Source organism: Panthera tigris, chromosome D1 (genome assembly GCF_018350195.1).
Source record: "Panthera tigris isolate Pti1 chromosome D1, P.tigris_Pti1_mat1.1, whole genome shotgun sequence".
Classification (NCBI taxonomy): Eukaryota; Metazoa; Chordata; class Mammalia; order Carnivora; family Felidae; genus Panthera; species Panthera tigris.
The window spans coordinates 47,888,818-47,913,264 of record NC_056669.1 but is presented as its reverse complement, the minus strand read 5'-3'; the positions used below and the strand labels follow the sequence as shown (position 1 = coordinate 47,913,264).

Sequence of the window (24,447 nt, the reverse complement as noted above, 5' to 3'; positions counted from 1 at the left end):
TGAAACCTCACAACATATTAAATATAGGAGGGAGGTGATTAGGGCTTTTCATGTTGTAATAGGAATGCAAGATGGAAAAAAAAAATCAATAACTCCCCTGAGTGAATTTGCTTTTATGGTATTCTTAGCCCTGTGGCCCACTCTAGTAAAAAGCCTGGAGAGAAGTAATCATATGACATGTAAGATAATCTGATTTTAATGTAGGCATTGTAGAACTGCTAACTTGAACATAAAAGAACTTATAAAGATGCCTCACTAAAATTTCTTTTATTTCTGTGCTGCCTAAGTATGGCCAAACAGAAACATCTCAACTGGAAATAGAAAAAATATATATATTAATGGCACTTTCCATATGCCTATTGCACTTCTATTTTCCAGAGGTTTGACATGCAAGATCTATACAGCATAACTACTCATTTTTTTTTTCCAAACAAGTATTTTTGAATGGCCTAAGTGTTTTGATGGCCAGTGAGGAGGTGGCTGAGAGGGCAGGGTACACTGTTAAGAGGTAAACCTGGCATGGAGAGGAACTGATGTTAGAATTTCCTAACTGGCAGCTAAGCCTGGGGGTTGAAGTCCTTTCTCCTCCATAAGCAATGCCTATTCTTTCCTATCTCTACACCGAGGCAGAGAGCACAGTTAAGGGTAGATGATCTGGAGTCAGATTTCCTGGGTTAGAATCCTAGTCAGACTGTGTTTTAATTATATGACCTTGATCAGGATTCTCTAAAGCCTGGGCTTCAGTTTCCTCATCTATAAAATAGGCTTGATAATGGCATTTATGTTATATGGTTGTTGTGAGGATTAAACAGGTCAGCCCATGTGACCAGTATAAAATAAATGCCCAGTAAATAGTCATTAGCTGTTATCTTTTTTTAAATATACATATTTATTTTGCTATGTAACACAAAGTTCTATCCATATGTCCTATGTTTATAATCTCACTAGTTCATAAGCACCTCAAGAACCTAATCTTCATTGCATTTTCATCATTGTATAAGTATCTCACTTGATTCTTAAAAAAAATCCTAGGAAGCTAGAATGGTTTTATCTATTTTATAGACAGGAAACTGAGACCCAGACTGACTGGAATGTGCCAAGGATTATGCAGTTAGGCAGTGGTAGGGCCAGGACTAGAGCATTGGTCTTCTTAGGAAGACTCTTTTGAGCAGATGATACCATAAAAATTTCATAGATTCACTTCTTGTCTCAACTCAGGATATCAAAATGGCCCTAAAAAGAAGTTCCCTGAGTGTCTGTCCTCCCTTTTCCTCACTCTTATCAGTATGTCTCCACTAGGTCGCAACTACATATTTTAATCAGTATTTGAATAATACTCTGTCTCTCTCTTGCCTTCCCTACCTCTGCCTGCTCCCTCCATCTCTTTCCTTTCTTTTTCTCTCCCTTACCTCCACTTCTATCCTTTCCTTCTCTATCCCTTCCCCTGCACTCCTACACATACACACACACACACAGACACACACACACACACACACACACACACACACACACAGAAATATCTTATTGGTCTATTTCACACAGAGGAGAGGGTGATGACTTTGATGTTTCCAACATATATGATGAGAAAATGGGGATCAGGTGAGAGCGAGGAAAGAAATGGAGTTTGAATTAAAGGTAGATAGACGTATAGATGTATAGATATATAGATACATAGATGGATGGATGGAGAGATAGATAATATGGAAAAGAGAAAGAGACAGTCCTAGATCCTAATAAAGCTTGTAGCCAGGGGAACAACAATTAATAAAAAATCTTGCTGGAGATGATGAATGTGTCTGAGTGTCTGCTCCATTAATTATTTACTGTGTGAATTTGGGAAATTTGGTTAACCTTACCAAGTCTCAGCTTCCTGCTGTGTAAATAATGAATAATAATAATGTTTTCAATCTTCTGGGAATATTGTGAGGATGAGTGAATTGCTTAACATTTCTTAGAACATAAAAGAGTACTAAATAAATAATAATAAATAAATGTTGGCTATCATCAGTAGTATTATCATTACAATTAATATTATTAATGCTATCAAGAAGGAGAAAGTATAGGAGGACTCTGAGGTGAGGGTGATAAATTTCTGTTTGGCACTTCAGGCAATAAAGAGCTATGAGGGGAAAGTATTATTCAAAGAAAATTTATAGTTATTGGTTAAATGCTGGTAGGTTAAGTACTACAAATGCAGGGAATTCAGCTAGGATTTATTTTCAAGAGCCAAGTGGTTCTGGGTTAGAACAAAAGCTAAATCCCAGTCTTAGAGTCATCCCAAACATTTATCCCTAGCGCTCATGAAGTCCAGGCCTATTCACCCCAAAATGAAGTTGCATGTAGAATGTTACTATATCACTAGCAAAACCTCAGATTAAACAAACTAAATCATTTGAGATTATACTATGGAGTCAAGACAGTGACATGTAAACTACTCGAAAGGCTAGCCATAAGCATAAATAATGGATTTCACCAAAATAAACCTTGTGAATTTGATTTCACTGAACTGTGCTGATGGGATCAAAGGTTAGTTAACATTGGGCTGACAAACATTTATACCAGGAGGAAGCTTTTTTAAGGCATTGAGACTAAATATTACTCAGGCACAGAAATATAATGTTTTGTTGGCTTTATAATTCCTTTAAATCAGCAGTCTCTCCCCATAAAAATATAAAAAAAGCATATGCTTTTTGATATCCTTTTACCCAGCAATAATTTCATTTCAAAAACATTTCAGTGAACACTAATTGAACAGAAACTGTCAATTTTCCTTTTACAATGAAAGGAAAATTGCTAGGATAAAAAGTTTCTAATCATTATATCTAATTAAAAAGTTAATCCTTAGGTTCCTCATCTTGAAGTTCCTCCAAATATAACAAAAGAGTTTCCTTTTCAAAAATGGTAGACAAAAGCAGTCATTAGGTAATGTTACTTCCACAGTAAAGCCACAAACTTGGAAATAATATTGGCCCAAGCTATTGTGAGAGAATTAGAAAAATTACAGGAATCAACAAAAATCTTGGCTTGTAGTGACCTATGTTTTTCAATGCAGAAAAAACCCATTTGAGAACCAACAGTGGGGGATCAAATAAGTAATTATGATCTAAGCCTTTGGTGCTTTGGAGACAGAAAAATGGGCTCTATATCCCAGCTATGGAGAAATGGGATGTGACTCACTCTCTTAATATGAGTAAGAGGAAGCTTTATAGGTTCAAAAAGAGAGAGAGAGCCAGAAGCAAGCTATCCTTTTAAATAGGTGAGGCTTTAGACCAAGATCCAACTTACAACCCATCTTCTAATGTCACCCTCCCCACAACAACCTCCTGATGCCTAGAGGAGAAGAAAGGAGAAGAGCCTAGATGAATATGGGACATAATCCATCTACATATGATTGTCTCACATGGATCATGAGAAAGGGGTGGGGAATAGTTCTGAGAGGCTCAATGCAAATTGCAGGATTATGAGCAGGTTGTATTGACCATTTCTACTTCTTGCTTAGTGTTTTAAGTATTTTAGGGGATTGTATGGTGATAAAAGCAAGAAAGTCTCCTTCTAGGTGCCCTTTGCTAGAGGGAGTAGTAAACAGATCCATAATATAGCAATGCATTTTATAAGAGTAATGCTCCATGTGGAGCATCTGACTTCGGCTCAGGTCATGATACCGTGATTCACGAGTTTGAACCCCACGTCAGGTTCTGTGCTTACAGCTCAGAGCCTGGAGCCTGCTTCAGATTCTGTGTCTCCCTCTCTCTCTGTCCCTTCCCCACTCATGCTCTGTCTCTCTCTCTCTGAAAAATAAATAAACATTAAAAATTTTAAAGAGGGCTTCCTGATTTTCATTAACCAGGACCAGCAAGATCATTCTCAGTAACTAAGCCTACTCATTCTGATAATACTCAGTGCACCTTCTAACCCATTACAAAAGTCCTCACTAAAGGCTGAATATCTGCAGCTCTGAAATAAGCAAATACAATTAGATGTCAACTCAGATCATGGCCTTCACAGAGCAAAAGGGCAATCTTCCTAATGGATTTTTCTCTTCCTTCCAGACAAAATTCTTTCTACATTTTGCCTCTCAGGGAAAGGAGGGATAAAGATTGAGCAAATATTTTTTTTTTTTGCACAATGTTTTTTCCTATAAGGACCTTTTAGAGTTCACTGACATCCTCTGTTTTCTGCCTTTACTTTGCTTTCTTTCTGAGAAGAAAATACTGTGTACTAAACAGGAGTGAAAAATATGAAGCCCTTGCTCTTCTCCCTACAAGGTGTGTATGGCTGAAACTAAGCTTTTTGACATTTTTGAACCTTTATTTTCTCTACTGTAAAACAGGGATAATAATCCCTGTCATGGCAGGGGTCTTGGGGGATCAAAGAATGTGGAAACACTTTGGAAATCACAAGGGGTGATTATTTTTCTGTGTAAGGGAAAGAAAAATGTATTTAGCCTTTATTGGACATCTACCAAATACCAGGTAAAGCACTAAGCCCCTTATGTACTAGGTCTTTTAATAAAGTAACCCAATGGTATGGACAGGATGCCCACAGAATAGGCAAGCAAAGGAAATGGTAGAGAGACTGAGTAATGTATCTAGGCTCTCAAAGCTTGTTAATTGTACAGGCAAAATTAAAATCAATCTTGTTTCTCTCCAAAGACAATGCTCAGCTTCCAGAAAGTAGGAAATTATGCTTTTGGTGCACAGTGGTAAAAATGCAAGTTTTGAGAGTGAATCAGCAAAGGCTTGAATGCTAATGCTGCCACTCACTTGGTGTTGCCACGGGTAAGTTGTTTAAATTCTCTCTGAAGTTTTGTTGTCTCATCTAAAAATGAGAAAGACTAGTGACTTTACCCACATAGTTGTGAAGATTTCTTGAAAAAATGCATACATAGCACTTAGCAGGATAGTTGGCGCACAGTTAACATTCAATACACATCAGTTATTGCTGTTTCATCACTGAAAAACATTTGTTAGCAGCCAGTTCAGGAAATGCTTCAGAAAAATGTCACAGTCCCTTATAGTTTATTCTGAATAATTTGAAGATAAGGTAGATTTTATCATATACAACTAAAAATTGAATAAAATCATTGGAAGTCAGCTGAGTGAGCTAAAATATATGAGATTGAAGAAATCCAATCAGATATGAGGTGAAAGTTATGGTCAAGATAACGCAGAAAGAGTAAAGTCAGGAAGAAAAGAATGAAAATTGCCAAATTTGACTAAGTGGGCAATGCACAAATCTTTCAGTATTTTGACTGACAGCTAACCTGGAGTCTAAGTTCTTGGCTACCCATTCACATGCATGGTATACTTTACATTATATATTCCAAATGATATAGGGCATATGGTCCCTTCATTGAAAACATTAAAAAGTCAAAGTTAAAATGCTAACCTCTAAAGTTAGATTCCCTCTTATTTAAAAACTTATTTAACAAGGCTAAAAAAAAAATTTAAGTGTGAGGTTTCTCCTCACGCAATGACCTTTATCTCTGATTTATGCTCTGAAAAACAATCTACAGATGATGCAAAGATCTAGGAGATACAAGGGCCCATCTAAGAACAACAAGTCAACTTGGGTTTAAACATTGACTCCACTGATAGTTGGGCAACCTTGTATGAACGCTTCTCTTTAACTGTGAAATGGGAGTAATATCCTTAGTCTTTTAGAGTGATTGTGCAGGTTACAGAAGTTGATATGGCTCCATTTACAACCTAGTTCCTAGCACCTAGGAGGCAATAAGTTATCTTCACTTAGTTTCCTTTTTCTTAAGTATTTTGGAAAACATCTAATCTGTTTATTAAGTGCCCACAGGTTCTAAATTCATCCTTAGGTATTGGTGAAACATAACACTGCTCCTGCCCTTGAGGATTTCACAGACTGGCTAATCATTTCATGGAACTGACACCATATACTATGATGGAATTAATATGGAGTGGAATGGAAAAACAACATGTTTAAATTGGTTGGGGGTCTAGGAGAGGGTGGGGAATAAGTAGACCAAGAAAAACTACAGACAAAAAGAAATGCTACATGTTCAAAGGTAGCCAGATTCTGCAGAAAAACAACAGAGGAAAGGATTTCCCAGGCTCAGAATAAAAGCACATGAGGTAGGTTACTCTTCACTCCTGCAGTTTAGAGTAGGGACGACTTCTCCAGTGAAATGTTCTGGGTCTCTTACGCCATTCCCAGAAGGAGAAAGAAGTTTTATACTGGGTAAGTTTGAAGAAACAAACTGGGCATGCTCAGCTCACTCTTTCCTTTTCTAAGACAGCCAGCCAGCCGGAGCTTTGCAATCTCTTTCCGCTGTGAGATAAGCTTAGCAAGGCAGGCTGTGCCTCTGCAGAAGCTGGCAGCTTGGGGCAGGGAGTAAATCTAGTTCAAAAGATCTTGGCAAACCTGTCTGACTGCCTACTATAGCCATTTCCTCCAATATAGCTTATCAGTAATAAATCTGTATTTTAAAAAAATCTCTATCAGAATCTGGCACCTTTATCTTATCTGGTTTTGTTTTAAGGTGAAAAAAAAAAGACATTCTATTTATTGAGCTCCTCAGACTAGATAAAGCATCAGCGTTTAGAAAGAAGAGAGTGCATAGTGTATTCAAAATGTGACACTTTTTTTTTTCTTTTTTCTTCAGGAGACTAATGTACTTAGTACAGGGAAGAAAGAACTAGTTTTAAGGTTCCAAGTTGGTCAGTAAGTGGGTTGTGGGGGCTTTTCTGTCATCCTAAAGGATTTGCACAATATCCCATAAGCAGTGTGAAGCCAAGGAAAGATTTGAAGTTAGAGAGATAAGAAGGCATTCTGTGGGAGGAAGGAATGTTGAAATATTCTGGCAGCTTGAGGTGCATGGGTTTGTGGTGCACTAGTGGCAAAAAGCCATTTTAAAGGCTGTTCCAACAGTCTAGGTAAGATCTTTGTGGGTATATTTAATCATTGATCCAATATTGATCTCTAAAGTCTCTTAGAATCTAATAAATGTAAGACAGAAAGACAACATGCCTTACTGTGGAATTGCAGTTTTAAAATACCTTAAAGGCCAAGGGGAAGGGGTGGGGGAAGCTGCAGATACAGACAGTTCCCGACTTAGGTGCCTTGACTTACAATTTTTTGTCTTTACAGTACTGTGAAAACAATACACATTCAATAAAAACTATACTTTGACTATTGAATTTTGATCTTTTCCTGGGCTAGCGATATGCAGGATGATCGTCTCTTATGATGCTGGGCAGCAGCAGCAGGATGGAGCTCCCAGTCAGCCACAGGACCCTGAGGGTAAACAAGCAAAGCACTTGCAACCATTCCGTGCTTCACTTTAAGTGCCATATTCAACAAATCACACGAGATACTCAACACTTTACTATACAATAGCCTTTGTGTTAGACAATTTTGGCCCAACTATAGGCTAACACAAGTGCTCTGAGCAGGTGTACGTGAAGCAAGTCTCAGCTATGATGCTCAGTAGGTTAGGTGTATTCGATGCATTTTCCAATCATGATATTTTCAATTTATGACAGGTTTATCAGGACTTAAACTCATTGTCAGTTGAGGAATATCCTTAATGAGGGTTCCAATAAGAGGGACTAAGCTCAGCTGTTGCTGAAATGAAGAGGTGATTACATGGACAATCTAGAGCTCATCAGAAATAATCACACCTAATTTAAAAGCCATTGTCTAAAAGACAAGCCAAATTTCACCAATCATGCAATAGGTTGATGTGTTTTTTTTTTGGGGGGGGGGAGAACATACAAGTCTCCTGCACCACCATTACCACCACCAGAAAAAGAATAGGCATGGAACAGCACTAATGTAACAGACTAGAGCATAAAGGGTATCGGAAATATAATGTGTAACATGATTCATCTCATGATGTGACATGTAAACAAACAGGAGGGAATTTCTAGTGGATAGAGAGGAGAACTGCAAATCACAGCTGTCTGACTAATCACACTCTGGTCCTTGTTCCTCTTGTTAAACAAGCACTCTGTTTTGAAGTAACTAAATATTATGAATTTATATCTTCAAGCTGTTATGCATACATTGAAGAGGTTAAATTGAGCTAGCTTTTTGAAGAATATCCCTTGTTTTCTACTGCAGAAATGAGAGATAAAACTTAGGGATGCAATACCATATTTATTTAGCAAAACTTTGTTAAGGACTTATTGGATGTTATCTATTGTGTTGGTTAAGTGACAGATCTGTCCCTTGGATAGAACAACGGCAGCAGCCACACTGGACCCTGAGCTTGGAGGGGGAGATGTCCTTTAATTATCAATCATCTTTCAAATTTCAAAGGAATTTAGAAAGCTTTTCTCATTACAGTTTTTGAAGAATTTATCTCTATTCCAAAATGAAGTTCCAAGAAAATAAATAAATATTTAAATAGAATTTCCAAAAGAGCTGTAAGTACATTATTTTTTTTAAAAACTGTATTTTTCCTACTTCGTTCCTAAACTTACTAAATTTGGCCTCATTCCTAATCATCATTTTTTGAGCTGTATTGTGACCTAAATAAGTTTAGTTTTTTGATCACTTAATGTTTATCAGCTTCTTATAAATCAAGTCAACATCAACAAATGCGGGGTACTGTATGAATTAGTCCAGCACAAAGAAAAGAGTGACCCTCTGAGATCAGACCTGAGCTCCAAACATAAATCTGATCCCTAGTGGTATAAATTAGGGCAAGTTACTTTGTTTCTAAAAGTCCATTTGCTCATCTATAAAATGGGGAGAAGATGACCTATATCCCCACGCTATTTTGAAGGTTATAATAAATTAATATATAAGAAATGCTTCACATATGACAGCAATTATTGTAATTTATAATTATGCCATTCACATAAAGTACATAGCATCATTGAATGCAAGGGCTATAAAGAAACTAGAGATCTAGGCTGCCATGTCTTTCCTTATTATTCATGGCTAACTGTGCTAATTTTCAGTTCTCTTTTCTGAGAGGTCCAAATGTAGCTTCACCGTCTTTCTTAGCATCACTGTCCATTCAGCCATCATGAATCAATCAGGGTCCACACAATGAAACATATTAATAATATTTTGCATCTAGTCTAGTTCCCTCCAGTTGACATGCACTAAAATTCTGACACTTGGTTTGGGTGGTTCAGAGTCCAGAGTTAGCCCAGCTAAATTTTCTGATTTCCAGTTCTGTATATTTCCAGTGGAATACACTCACTCACCTTCCTCTGAGTTGTGAAATTCAATATGAGTCCAAGCTGGGAGAGACAGATCACTTAACAGCCTTAATTCTGCTGAGGCATGAATTAAAGCATGACCCTTGCAATCTACAGTTACAGACTGATTTGAAACAAGGAACTGTTTAGGAGACAATTCATGCACTCTGTCAAGGCCAAAGCTATAATGGGGTCGACAATACAGTAATTTTAGTGATGGGATAATGGACATTATACCAAACTGCTGCCATGTTAGCCACAGGCATCACATGATAAGAGGACACTTTCAGATTCTACAAAATATGATTTATCAATTTTGACATCAATTTAGTCAATTGGGTCTGGAATGTACAAAGGGAATATCTGTTTCCAGTCACTGGTTTATTCCTAAAAAATACAACTTACTCATTACTGTTTTAAAGTCACATTGAAGTTTAAAGGAGGAATAACTCTTAGAAAAATGTTTGTTTATGTTCCAAAAATCCTCTTGGAGGATTTCTAATGAACTTAATAAATGGTGTTCAAGGGATGTACTCAAGATTTCATAGTTCAACCAAAAAGAAATGAATGGAGAAAGAGAGATGGGAGACCATATGCTTGAACCATATGCTCTAAATAATATACTAATACTACTAATAATAATAATTTTCAGTAAAGTTAAATGATTACTTTATTTCCTTATTAGCATCCACCCAAACTCTAAGTAGTGACTTTCCTAGATAGAGATTATCCATCATCGAATGTATTTAAACAAGTTATTAAAAATATCTTTCTCATGAAGGTATCAGAGGGAGGACTCAATGCTGGAGCTGCAGAAGAAGGGAAGGTCAACATCGCATATTTGGTGGGCCATGATCTATTGCCTTGGGCTTGGTATTTGAGGGCTTTATTAAGACACCTTCCCAATTTCCAACTTACAAATGTAGTAAATTATAATTGCTCTCAGGTGATTGAAAACTCAGCCATGCACGTTAACCATAAAGAAATGAAAGAACACTTAGGCCAGCAGGACTGTTGAAAATATCCTCCCTAAAGAAAAAACTGTATCAATCTGAAGTTTGGAAAGATGTTAGAATACAGAAGGAAAGCAAAGAAAAAGTGAAATCAGAAAGGCAATCATTGCCAACCAATCAGGAACACACTAGGTGGGAAGGAGTGGGAACATTTGGGTTCAAATAATTAACAGATTCTGAAGATGTTTTGACTCCACGGAGAGAGGTCCAATAGCTGGAAATTACCCTTCACTTCTTTCATTTTTCTTATCTGCTTCACTTTGTTTTTTTGGTCTCAAAGAAACTCACACTATTTAATCGATCTTATTGTTCTACATCCAGAATACAGCTCAATTCATACAATGGATCTCCATCACCATTGCTGCTACCTGAATCCAGTCAACATTATCCCTCCTTTGGAAGGGCATTCCAACTACATTCCCTCCTTCCATCATTGCCTCCCCACAGCTCATTCTTACTATGTACATCAAGACCATTTCACATCCAATGGCTTCTTGTTGAACTTTGAATACAATTCAGACTCCCTACCACAGTCTTCAAAGTCTCCACGACCTGCAATCTCCATTCCTGACCTTCTTCCACGTACTCTCTCTTTTCCATACTAGCCTTTTTCTGTTGCAAAAGATAAAATTTGTCCTTACCCTAGGTTCCTTGAACATGCTATTCTATTATTTATAATATCACCTGAAGACTGTTATAAGGCTGTCCCCTTTTCACCTTTCATCCTTCAAATATCAACTCAATGGTCTCCTCCCCCTTAAGGCCTTCTCTTACTTTAGTGTGTGTCCAAAGAAGCACCCACACCCCACTGCCTCCACCAAATTATTCTCCATATCACAGTGCGCTTGTTTATTTTACAGTCGTAAGTCACTATTTGAAGTAATCTTATTTATTTGTTTACTTGTTAATTGTCTGTAATTCTCAACTAAATCTTGCCTGTTGTATTTATTGCTATATTTTCAAATTTCTAGGACAGGACTTGGCATAAATAGATAATTAATAAATACTTAGGAATGACTAGACAACTGAATTATATGTACATGGATATATCATTTCTTCTAATAATTGTAATTTTCACTGAAATTTACATTTACATAATTTGATATCATGTACATTTAAACCAGTCTGAGTTAGTTTCTTGGTCCCAGTTCCTTCTGGATACTTATCAGATACTGGATACTTATCTGGGCTTTCAAAGAGACAAAAGGGATCCAGGAACCAGAAACCTAATCACAGTATTAACATGCTTCACATAGTACAACATTATTCCCTCCCTACCAATTTTTAAAGATACTATTCTTTCACTCATTTATGAATGAGTCAGGCCCTATCCCCACACTAAAAATACAGAAATAAATAAGGCACATTTTGTGTTCTCTCAAATCTTCTAATATGGTAGATGAAGCAGACATGTAAGCAATCACAATACTAAGTGAAATAAGTGATGTACAACATTCTGTGAGAACACAGAAAAGGAAGGTTTAAAGAAGGTAATATTTGGGATGATACTTGATTGATGGATATGTTATCAAACAGAGGAACAGGGAGAATCTTAATAAAAAGGGGGTGTGTGAAAAAAGATTTGGCAGGAGACTGAATGCATGGTGGCTTTAGAGAATCAGGGAACAAATAGTTGGCTGTTGCTAGACATAAGAGAAGTGGCTGGAGATGGGGTTGGAGAATAGGTTGAGGCTAAAATGAAGATAATCTTAAAGTTCTGCTATGGAGGTCAAGTTTTATTTTTTAAACTAGTGTTTGGAATCTTGTGTTTCATGAAATACTGGTAAATATTTCATCACACACATTTAGTCCATGTTGCACATAATTGACCTGCCTTGGAAAGATGTAAAATCCTAAGGACTTTGAAAAAAATCCCATAATAATAAATTAACAACTATTTAACATCTTTGATCCTACACAGACCACCCATTAGTATTTCCAGACATATCTGTCTTCTCCAGAGGTCAGAGTACTCTTAAAGTGAAACACTACTATAAATGATTTGGATTTGCTAAATCATTTAAATTGGTGAGTGATATAAACAGAATTGAATGTTAAGATAAATTTGACAACAAAAACATTTGGAATGGATGAAGGAGTCTGGGAGACCAGTGGCTACTGCAAATAACTTATGTTAATGATAATGCACATCTATAGTCAGAAATTGAGAGTGGGAATGAAAAAAGGGAAAATGTTTGAGACACTCTGAGATACAATTCTTTATTAACTATTCATCAATTAATTAGTGAAGACCCTGGGAGTAGAGAAGTGATGGGAGTAGAGGAGGTGATGACTTCCTGATTTTTTGGCATGGTAAACTGAGTGGATTATAAAACAGGTTCAGGAGCAGCATAGAGTAGGAGGAAAAAAACAACAAAAAACAAAAAACAAAAAACAAAAAAAAACAGGCTGAATGCTCCGAGTGAACTGCCCCAAAAAAGGATGGGGATCATAATATCAATTGTTATCTACATTTTCTCGACTCAATTATTAGAAAAGTGAATAATTATAAGTCTTCAAAGAACTACCAATTGCTCTAAGCTCTTTAATAAACTTAAAAGATTTTCTGTCCTTAACCTACGTACAGTCTTAAACCCATTTAACAGTCACGTTTCTATTCAGTCCTTCGAAAATGATGTTCTTTCCTATGCTAAAAAACAGTCACCCTCACATCATTGATGGATGGGCTTCACATTTTGTTTAGGACAGCCAGACAGTGCCAAGCTTTGATAAGAGGAGTCCATAGAATTATTCTATACAGAAATTTAATTCTAAATATTGGCATCAGCACTATAATAAGTGTGTTTTTAAGGGATAACACTCATACAATCATCTTAAGATATGGTTTTGACTTTTAGGGAAAGCCTGCCTGCATTTTAAGACATGTGGACCCCAGATCATCTTTGATTATGTCTGTCTACAAATTTCATGAAATTCTTATCCATATATAAGCATACTATAAAACAGGCAAGATATTTCCAGAATATTTCCCTTCCCCATCTCATCAGTTAGATCACTTTTTCTCTTCAGGTTTCCTGACTGTCAATGTAGTGCTCACACTGCACTCCTCAGCAAACTCTCTATCAACACAGTCAGATAGCCTGTCTACGTCTGCCTGTTGTACTAATTACCTCTTCATCTGTCACTCAATTCAATCTTGCTCACCTACGTCAGTGTGAAAAGAAGAGCATTCAGCTCCTTCCTTCCAGAGAACAGACTTAAGGAGCTACAGTGACAGGAGAGGCAGAGGCATAGATCACTCAAAAGATTGTTATAGAACTACTCTTCTATATTTAGGATAGGGAGAAATTTCTCTCATCAGGACTTTCAAGCAGAAACTACTCACCTATTTGTATACCCATTCTTCCTTCCTTCCTTCCTTCCTTCCTTCCTTCCTTCCTTCCATCCTACCATTCACACAGTCAACAAATTAAGCATGTATTACATTGTCACCTGGATATTATTATTATGTTAGGGATTATAGATGATGCCATAATAGTATCACAACTGGCTACAATCACAGGAAAAATAACTCATCTTCATTAAGAAAAAAAAAGCAAATTAAAATAGTAATGGCATACAATTTTTTAGCTTACTGAATTCGTGAGCACAGGAGGAAAGACATGTTTATACATTCCTGAAATCGAAAGACTGTAAATTGGTAAAGTCTTCTTACAAGCAATTTGGCAATTAGCTCTAAGCTGTAACAGGCAGGAATCAATCTCTTTTGTTCTCCTTTATATCTCCATTATTCAACACAGTGTTTTGGCATATGGGAACTGTTCAATCATTAACTGTTGAATAAAAATTGACTGAATTACTAGATAAATACTATGAGCCTTAAAAATTTGCATAATTGATTTAGTGATTCCTTTCCTGAAAATATATCCCTATGAGAAATGTGGTCAAAAGTCCTTGTATACCAATGCTTAACTTTGGTATTGTTTCTATTAATTATAAAAAAAAGATAACCTCAACTCTATCAACTTGAATTTTTATGGAAAGGTGAATATTATGTACTCATTATAAAATTATGTCAATAAGAAAAATAGTTTATTGACTTAGGAAAATGTTCACAATATGATGCTAAGTTTAAAAAGCAATATGGTTTTATATTATTAAATTCCCACAGACAGACACATACAAACAATATATTTAGGTACATCTATGAGCATGTGATAATACAAAATTATTTCTGAAGATATATATACAGAGACAATTAAAAACATTGAAAGGGTATAAAAACATTAACTGTGGTTTTTGTACTTTCATAGGTGTTTTAAATTATTTTAAACTTATCTTTAGCTTATAACATTTAGCAAAAATGTGTTACTTTTACATCAAAACCCAATAACAAAACTATTTTTAAAAGTAGTATATATGCTTACCTTTAAACTAAGAAGACTTATAATTATCTACTTAGTTTTTACTTTTATTAAAAATTTTTAAATTGAAAATAGAATAAAAAATATTGTAAGTCTTTCTCCTAATCTTTCTGTGAACCTAAAACTGTTCTAAAAAATACCTGAAAAATAAGCCATAAAATGTTGCAGATAAGAGCAGTAATATGTGTAACAAAGAACAAGTAAAGTAGATCAGAAAAATGAATAAACAGTATAAAACTAGAATCAAAGATTTTGTATAATTGTCTTTCCAGATTGTCAGGAGCAGATATATTTAAAAAAAAATTTTTTTTTTTACATTTCATTTATTTTTGAGAGAGAGAGAGAGAGAGAGAGAGAGAGAGAGAACATGCACACAAGTGGGGGAGAGGCAGAGACAGAGGGAGACACACAATCCAAAGCAGGCTCCAGGCTCTGAGCTGTCAGCACAGAGCCTGACGTGGGGCTTGGAACTCACAAACTGTGAGATCATGACCTGAGCCGAAGTCGGACGCTTAACCGACTGAGCCACCCAGGCACCCCAGGAGCAGATATATTTATTAATCATTCTGAAATGTAATGAAAATATCTGAATTATTTACATAGTTCTAAAGCTAATTCATTTCTTAAAGAAAACAGTGGTACTGAAAAACCATATCAGTCAATGTTGACTACTAACTAAATAGCACAGCCTATCAGAATAAAGTACAAAGGTCTTCAATTATGGATGTTTAATGTGCTGGTGTCAACTCCTGGACTCTGAGCACTTATATTTAATGATGAAAATGACGGAGAGTAAAGGTCATGCAGCCCACAGTAGATTGTATGGAAACTAATTATAAAATAATATTTCATGACATTATTTCAACCTTCTAGAGAACAGGTGACTCCTAAATTGGACAAAGAAACTGTGAAGAATCGATTTTTTTTCTGGCTGTCCTCTCAAAGTACAGCACTGTTCCTTTCATCATTGAACACCATGACCCACTTGAATCCAGAACCTAATTTCTGAACAGTGATACCAATATTTTTACAGCATCACAATAGAATAAGAATCTGAGTGAAACTAAAAACAAAAGAAACAAACAATAAATGCATGTTAACTTTTTATTATAATGTTATTAAATAGAGCTCTTATAAGGGTAAAAGTGGTCACTCTTAATCTTAAGGCATTTGCATAATTCATAACAATAATACGTAAACTCAAAACTAACTAAGTACTTTATATACACTTTTATGTACTGTACTAAGTACTGATTAAGTACTTTTATATTCTGTGCTGATATTCATTCAGAAACCAAGAAGACTTTATTGAACTATTGCTACTTTCTGGGTACTAGGGAAACAAAGGTAAATAGGTTGTACTCTAATGGAATTCAGTTCAGTGAAGCATATAGATAAGCACTCATAACTGTGATACAATGTGATAGGTAAATCATGCACAGTAACCAACTAGACATAAAAGTATAGATGACATAGTCTCTCCTCTCCACAGCCAGGGATACCGTTGAGAAGTCTGGGCCCAAATGTATGACTTAATAATGATACCACAAGAATTGTCACAAAAGTAAATGGACAACTAGCACTGGGAGTTGGACTCAAAATGGGCATATGAGGACTCTCTCATCAGGAGACTGAGAAGGACACTAACCACAGTGCAAGGTAATGTGATAATTGTGCAGGATGCCATGTTAAGTAGAGGTTTTGTGAGCTAAGATGGGCTAGCTAGATAGGATTAATGAGAAGGATGTTCTTGAACCAGGTCTTTAAAAGATGGATAGACTCTGTTAGGCAGAACGGGATATTCTATCACAATTAAATGGAAAATTAATAGTGTAGTGCAGAATTTTGCAAACTTTTTCTATACAGGGCCAGATTCTCAATTCTATTGGACCCAACATTTCCATTTTATAATATTTGTTTTGTAATACTCTTTCTCCATCTGAGATTCATAGATAATGCAACTGTATACACATATTTTTCTATACTAAGTAAAAAGAAAAATACAAGAGTAGTTTATGTTTAAAAAATGTTTTCAATATGTAAATCTGTGAGGCCAAATATACTGAACAGTGTAATGAAGTAGTTAAATGCTTACATACACTTATAATTAATAAATATATATTTAAATGGAATAAAGAGACCAGATACCAGTTCTTACAAGAAGTACAGGAAGAGAAAAAACTCATATATGATGGATTCCAGATTTAAACATTAGTGTTGGTAGAAGTAATAACAGATTATTTGTATATAATAAGAGATTAAAGGAAATAGCCTCAATTGAAATATAGAAAATCTAACATAAGTGTCAACAGTTCAAACAGAGAAAGCTAATAAAAGTGATATTTTTGAAAATAAATTGGCCCTTATTTATAACTTTGGTGTCAAAACAATTCCCTGTTTTATATACCACAGGACACTGAGGAAGTTTATCTATCATTTCTCTATCCCTATCTCTTTATCTCTGTTTGGAATTCTCTCCAATGACAAGGTATGCATTTGATTTCTAGTGCTTCAAAAGACTTTGGAACTCTAACCTTTAAGAAATGGGGAATGGGTTGAAAAAAACAAATAACAACAACAACAACAAAAACAGCAACACAACAACTCAGCAACCTAAGACTTACAGGGAAGTTGAGTGTAGATGACCTTTGGGATAATTTCAGAGTAGTATTGAAAACAAGAGAAAACTAAAAAATAAACAATTTCAGTTACTTTTCAAAAAATAGATTTATTATTGGATGCTAAAATATTTTAAAAATTAATATATGGTATGTCAATCAAATTAAATGTTTTTAAAATACCCTATAAATTAAATCTGTCAGATCTATTTTGTGTGTTTCTAAGTCTATTAAAAGAAGTCTCAAGTCTCTTTGATTACATATTTGCAGGTGATATTTACAAATGTAGACTAATACAGGAGAGGTATATCTGTGGCACCAAATATAGGAGCAGCAGAATTAGGATGGGGTTTTCCAAAATGGGTGCCAACTTATGCCAAATTCCTAACAAAATAAAAAATGCAATGATTCCTTGATTTACAGAGGAGTTACATTCCTAGAAATTTAATGCTTATTAAATTTCTGCAGAAAATACTTCATATCTGTTTGTAAAACTGAATTTGACTTTAGACTTAGAAAATCATAAACTTAAAAAAATGTTCATGAATGTCCAGTGGAATGTTAAAAATTGTGGAGTACATGGGGTGATTCTTTGTTGTACAGAACTTCTTTGCACATTACAGTGCATCTAGCATCCCTGACTCCCTTATCCAAGATGCCAGTATTACCTCCCAATCATTATCAATACATAAGTATCTCCATACAATTCTAAAATTATTTCTAGTGGCTCTTCTTTCTATCTCCTTGGGGACTACTGTTCTGAATTTTGAAGTAGTAGAAATAAGATATAATATAAATTTTGTATAATGTCCAACACTGCATTACCAAACAAGTTGCATGCTTAATAATGTTCTTCCAATAATTAACTTCATAAAGAGGAGGACAGGGCTTAGAGAAGGAGGGCAGCTTGACACAATACAAAGGTAACTCAATTCTTTTTTTTTTTTTTTAATTTTTTTTCAATGTTTTTTATTTATTTTTGGGACAGAGAGAGACAGAGCATGAACGGGGGAGGGGCAGAGAGAGAGGGAGACACAGAATCAGAAACAAGCTCCAGGCTCCGAGCCATCAGCCCAGAGCCTGATGCGGGGCTGGAACTCACGGACCGCGAGATCGTGACCTGGCTGAAGTCGGATGCTTAACCGACTGCGCCACCCAGGCGCCCCAAAGGTAACTCAATTCTGAGTTCAAAGACATGGACCAAGTTTACCACAATCTGAATGAGCCTGAGGAAATCTTTTAACTTTTTTAGGCTTCATATACATACATACATATATATATACATATATACATATATATATACATATATATACACACACACACACATATACATACATATATATACACACATAGACATATATATATACATATATACATATACATATATATACTATATATGAATATATGTGTGTGTGTGTATACACACACACACACACATATGCCTTTGGGAGATTAAAAGAATGTAACAAAGTAGTCTAGAGAATTGAGGAGAATAAAATCAGGTGGGGCTACATTTGTAACAGATCAAACAATGCCAGGAAAAGGAAGAGGATGGATGATGGAGATGGTAGTATTAAGAAAAGAGATTTGATTCTTGGCATGATAAATACACAAGTAGATAATGTGTGAGATTTACAACATTCAGCAATGTACAATAATGCTTTTGGGTGTAAGATAATGTCTACATGTACTTTGTTATGTATGTGTATTAAGTTTAAAATACATGGTTCTCAATTCCTCACTATAGAGGTTGTAAGACTGAATCTAATTTGCAAATAACCACAGATCACAAGGTATTTCTAAGAGCAAGGATCAGTGCTGTGAGAATCAACAACAGCTCCTTCAGATCAGCACAATTCTTAACCTTGATCAGACAGAGGAGACATCTTTAGAGGTCCAACCAGCTCAGGGTTCCCATGACCAGAAAATGAAACAGAATGGGGAAATCTAGGGTTCTACTAGAGAGTGCCAGTTCTCCCAACACTACAATTCTTTAAGGAAATTTCCTGTTAAATTAGAGAGTTCAAAAGGTCTCTTGGGGTGTTCTACCTCCCACTATTCCTCAAAGAGGCCTTTCTATAAGATTTGGTGGAATGGGGAAGGTAGTCATATAGACCTACATTTGAAACAAATTCTAACTTTTCAGATGTGCCATCATGAGAAAGTTACTCTTAGCTTTAATTCCCATATCTATAAAGTGGGGATTTTAATACCACTCTTAATTTTGTGGAGAGAATTTAAAAAATAAGTAACATAAAGCCTTAGCATAGTGCTTCATACATTATGGGTATTGTGAGTATTCAACAAATATTATCATCTTTGCTCTTTCCTTTCCCAACCTCAGTACTTTGTCTCTACTTGTCCAGCCCTAGAGAAAATGCTCTGCTCACATCAGCATCCAGAAGAAGTAGGGACGTAAGTGTTGACCATGTAGATTCAGGTCTGTTTAAAAAATGCCTAGAACTTTAATTTCTCCTGTATTATCCTTATTCTCTTCTGTTTCTTTTGCCTGAGGGCAAATGGTATTTTCCAGAGACTAAAAAGTCTTATTCTTCCTTGGTAAGGGGTTCTCTTTCTGGGAGGAATCAGTAGAAACAGCTACAGAGTTAAAACAAGCTGTCAGATCTTTCTGGCTGGGCATAAGCTGAGCCTGAGATTTCAGCCTAGGGCAACTCTACTTCTTGGATAAAAAGGTTCTCTGCACTCAAGTTGCTGCAAATTGCTATTTCTGGAGGAGTTGCAGAAGGACACTTAGGGAAGATTTACAGAGTTTGACTAAGTGCTTCAAATACAGTTGTTCTCGCAGAATGTTTCTGAGAAAATCTAATATACACATATACACACACTATATATATATATACATATATATATGTGTGTGTGTGTGTGTGTGTATATATATATATACACACAACATATATATACAATTATACACATATAATATATACTATATATATATATTATATACATGTATATATCTATACACATACATACACACATATATATGCCATATATATATGACATATATAAATATTTTTTGGTAGTGTGCATTTTGTGAATCCCTGAGAACACTGAAGGGTAAAATGTCATCCCATCATCATGTGGTACTGTGCCAAATGTTTCTGGACAGTTGCCTAACCTAACCATCATTATAAGACATCAAAAAATGAACAAAGGAGAAATTCTAATAAAGGACTACAATACTGATAATAAATTTGATGGACTATAAGTTCTTCAGGTTAAAAAAGCATAATATAGATATGATTAGTAATAATAAATACCACTTATTGAACAATTCCTACGTTCTAAGCACCATGCTGGGCTCCTTTATATAGAGTACAGTATTTTCAATTCTTAGTACATTTCCCATAATATAATTTTATTATCCTAAGTTTTACAGAAGGAGACAAATGAATCTTAAAGAGGTTAAGGAAGTGAGGTCACACAGAGCTGGGAAATTTAAACTTAGGATTGTCTGGCTTTAAAGCATAAATCTTTTCCAAAGTGCTTCCCATTAATTAATGGGTGTCAGTTGACAGAGAGTAGTATTGGAAGAGATATAGGAGTTCATTTGGGGAAAATCAGTTTTCTTAGAAACAGAGAACCTGAGGCCCAGAAAGTTTCAATGACCATGCAGTCTAACACATGGAGAGTAGCAGTACCAGTTACACTGGGATCCTGCAGTGACTGACTCCATGCTGCCAGTTCAGTGAAGTCCTCATCAAAGCCCACCAGACTCTCTGTGTGTCCAAACCCTGTTCATGTCTCTAGCCTCAGCTCTTGAAGAACCTACTCTCTAGTGCCCAACATTCTGGGCAAACAGAACTATGAGCATCTATGAGTAGTTCTACACAGCAACCAGAGTGTTACAGGTGTTTCTGTTTTTGTTATTTTTACTCCAAAAGCTTCTCTCTCTTTGCTCACTTGATAAACACATGTATGTTACTTCAAGGTTCAGTTCGATTCAGCCCAAGCATCACTACCTCTTGAAGTCTTTACTAATTCACTTACTTTCTCTTCCCAGACAATCAGAAAAAATGAAGTAAGGAGTAAGTTAATAATAGCCAACTTTTATTCCACGCTTATTCATTCATTCTACAAATATTTATTGAACCCATATGACTTGTAAGCACTGTTCTAAGTGCCTTACATTTATTATGTTAATCATTCCTCACTACAAATCCTGATTTAGGCTCTATTTTTATGCTCATTTTATAAAATAGAAAATCTAGGCTTAAAGAGATACTGTATCTTTTCATAAAAATAAAATAAAATAAGTAAATAAATGAATACTTAAAAGTTATCTTCCTCCTCTTCCTTCCTCCTCTGTGGTTCCTCTGGTTCCTGAATATATGTCCACTATGGAATTTGCAGAACTCCATGGAACTTGTTTCACTTCCAATTTGTGAATTATGATTATATAATTCTGTATATATAATGATATATTTACTACAGATTATATATGGCTGTAGGCCATTAGCATCACAATGGTAGGGGTAGGATTTCCTTTTTACTATCTTTATTTACTTTTTTTTTTTTTACTATTTACTATTTTACTGTTTACTATTATATCCACAGCCCTGATAGAGCAGCATATGCTAAGCACTCAGGAAATGATAGTTGAATAAACAAATGAAGACTGAATGAATGAAGTACAAATGCATAGAACTCTGGCCTTTGAGTCTCCACTGTTCTGTGCTGCCTTCCCAGATCAATCTGAATTGGGGAGAAATGCCACATATGCAATGATGGACAGTTTCTCCCACTCCTCAACCAAGACCAACATTATTATCCTAGATGTGCATTCTAGAACTCACTTCTGGACACTATAATTTTCCATTTTCTTACCTATTATTAGGGTTATATTAATTCTACAGATTTAAATGGAATGAAAACTTATTTGAGAAAGGACAGAAACTGTTTTTTAGTCTTGCTGAGGAACAACATAATGACAGTGTCCTGTTAGCACACAACACCCCAAATAACAGGAGTTTGGCAAAGAGCCTTGGGAGGAACTCAAGTCATTACCATGGCTCTCTATTATAGCAGCCGGAAATCACACTGCTGATTTCCACGTAATACAGCAAATATCTCTGAGAGCAGGATCTCAGTTCCAAGACACTTAACAGCCCTCAGGCACGTTCTGTACCATATGTGGGTCCCCAGGTTATTCTAAAGCACGCATTCTTCTCCTTTCTACTTTATCAAGAATTGTAATGTTTAGTATAATTAACCTCCATCCTTTGTTTCACAGTATTTCACAGGATATCTTTAGTTAATTTAAGGGGTAAGAACAGTATCATATCATAAAATTCTCAAAGCAGACTAGGCTTTTAATGGACACATATGCATACACATACACACACATATGCTCTTACTTTTGTTAGAGTATATAAGGGTGTATAGTACTTACACATATCTGTATATTTTAAATATTAGACATATTCTGTAGATGCATATGTAAATGAGTACACACATATACACATGTACACATATACATGTACACACGTATACATATGCACACATACACATAAATCATCATTTTAGAACACCTACAGGAAGTAAAGGAAATGTACTTCATATGAAGAGAATAAAACATCCTTTGGAAGAACAAGTTAGTACTTTCTGGGTAAGAAAATAATAATATAGAACTTTAATTTTTATATGTATATATGTATATACATGCCTACATGTATATGTGTATATAGATACATATAGACCTATATATACATGAAAATATGTTAATATGTACAAGTATTTAGGTATTATATTTTAAAACATATATTAAAATCTATGCATAGCACTTTCATAGGACTGAGGTGGTAAAAAGGAGGAAGGGTCAGGTGATAGAAGAGTGTCACAACACTAAAGGCCCTAAAAGATATGGTATTTTAATTCCAGTATTTGGAGGACTGTTCTTCCTAGCCAACAATAAAATATATGTGGATAAGAGAAAATGTATAGAAATAAGTATGAAAAAGAATGGGAGATGGTAGCTGTCTTAATTCATTGCCTTCTCATATGTCACTAGATCCTTAATTATCAGTGCAGAGAGTCTATTTCAATCCTTTAAAGCATTAAATGGCTATAAATTTAAGGCAAGTAGGAGGCTGACTTTGTTAAAAAGCAAGAAAGGGAAAAGTTTCCCTTGATGGATGAAAAATGTATCAAGATTTTTAGGGCATGGTTATTATAATGTACTGTTTTGGGGCTGAGAAATTATCAGTTATGAGATGAAAATCTTATTACACCTTGGATAAAAAGAATTATAACAATAAACCAAGTTGCTTTTTCTACTTTAATGTCAGTTGGCTAATTCTACTCTGTGCAAAAACCATAAGCTAGATGTGTGTTTGTCTTCTTTGCCTTGAGAATTTAATATAATCAACACAAGAGATATAATTTAAAGACATTTAAACCATATGTATTTGTTAAAGAATATATAGAGACTCCAAAATTGTCAAGACTGTTTTTTTTTTCAGTTTGAAATTCATGTTAACTTTGAAAAATAATTGAGTTTCCAAATGTCAGGCTCCATTTCAGGCTGAACCAGTTTAATGCTAAAATGACAATATATTCTTCATTTAAAGCAAGAGTCTGAGATGAATGATATTAATTCATCAAAAGCCACATATATGTAACTCAATCATTAAGATCTAGTGATATATGATATTCTTAGAAGTACTTTTTAAAAAACTAATATTAAAATTAGAATGTTCTCTACACCTTTCCCATCATACCATTTCACTTGTAATCAATAGCCACTTCTCAATTATAGTAAAATCACATTAAAATCAAGAAAAGACTTTTTTTTCCCTGAAAACAGATTTTCTCCTTCTCAATGGATATTTAAGAACTATCACTGTTCTATATTTATGACAGTGATTACAGGTGCACTTTATTTAAATTTTACAGCATTTACAGGAAGTTGTCTTCCCTGTTCTGGATGGGGACAGGAAAAAAATGAGCCAATTTCATTTCTGATAAAATGCCAGTAGTTTGGGGCAAGAATAAGCTAGGAATTAAATTAAGGCAATCTGCACATCTGCTTCAGAACTAGATTACAGAAGAAAGAGAATTATAGTTTTTAATATAAATAACCTTATTGCTACTCTATGAATAAATAAAATGTTTCATTATTGTATTCTGAGTGTAATCATCCTGTAGTCTGCACCCAATTATTCCCTTTGTGTGTAAAATGAATTATTTCATATAAACAAATTTTCTTCTCCATTACTGAAAAGGTATA

At 35.1% G+C, this 24,447-nt stretch overlaps 1 protein-coding gene across 2 annotated transcripts in view; it reads right to left on the bottom strand.

Moving 5' to 3' along the window:
• LOC102972156 (disks large homolog 2) overlaps positions 1-24,447 on the bottom strand; it is a 768,935-nt gene that overhangs the window by 743,685 nt on the left and 803 nt on the right. The gene's annotated exons all lie outside the window — the stretch shown is intronic.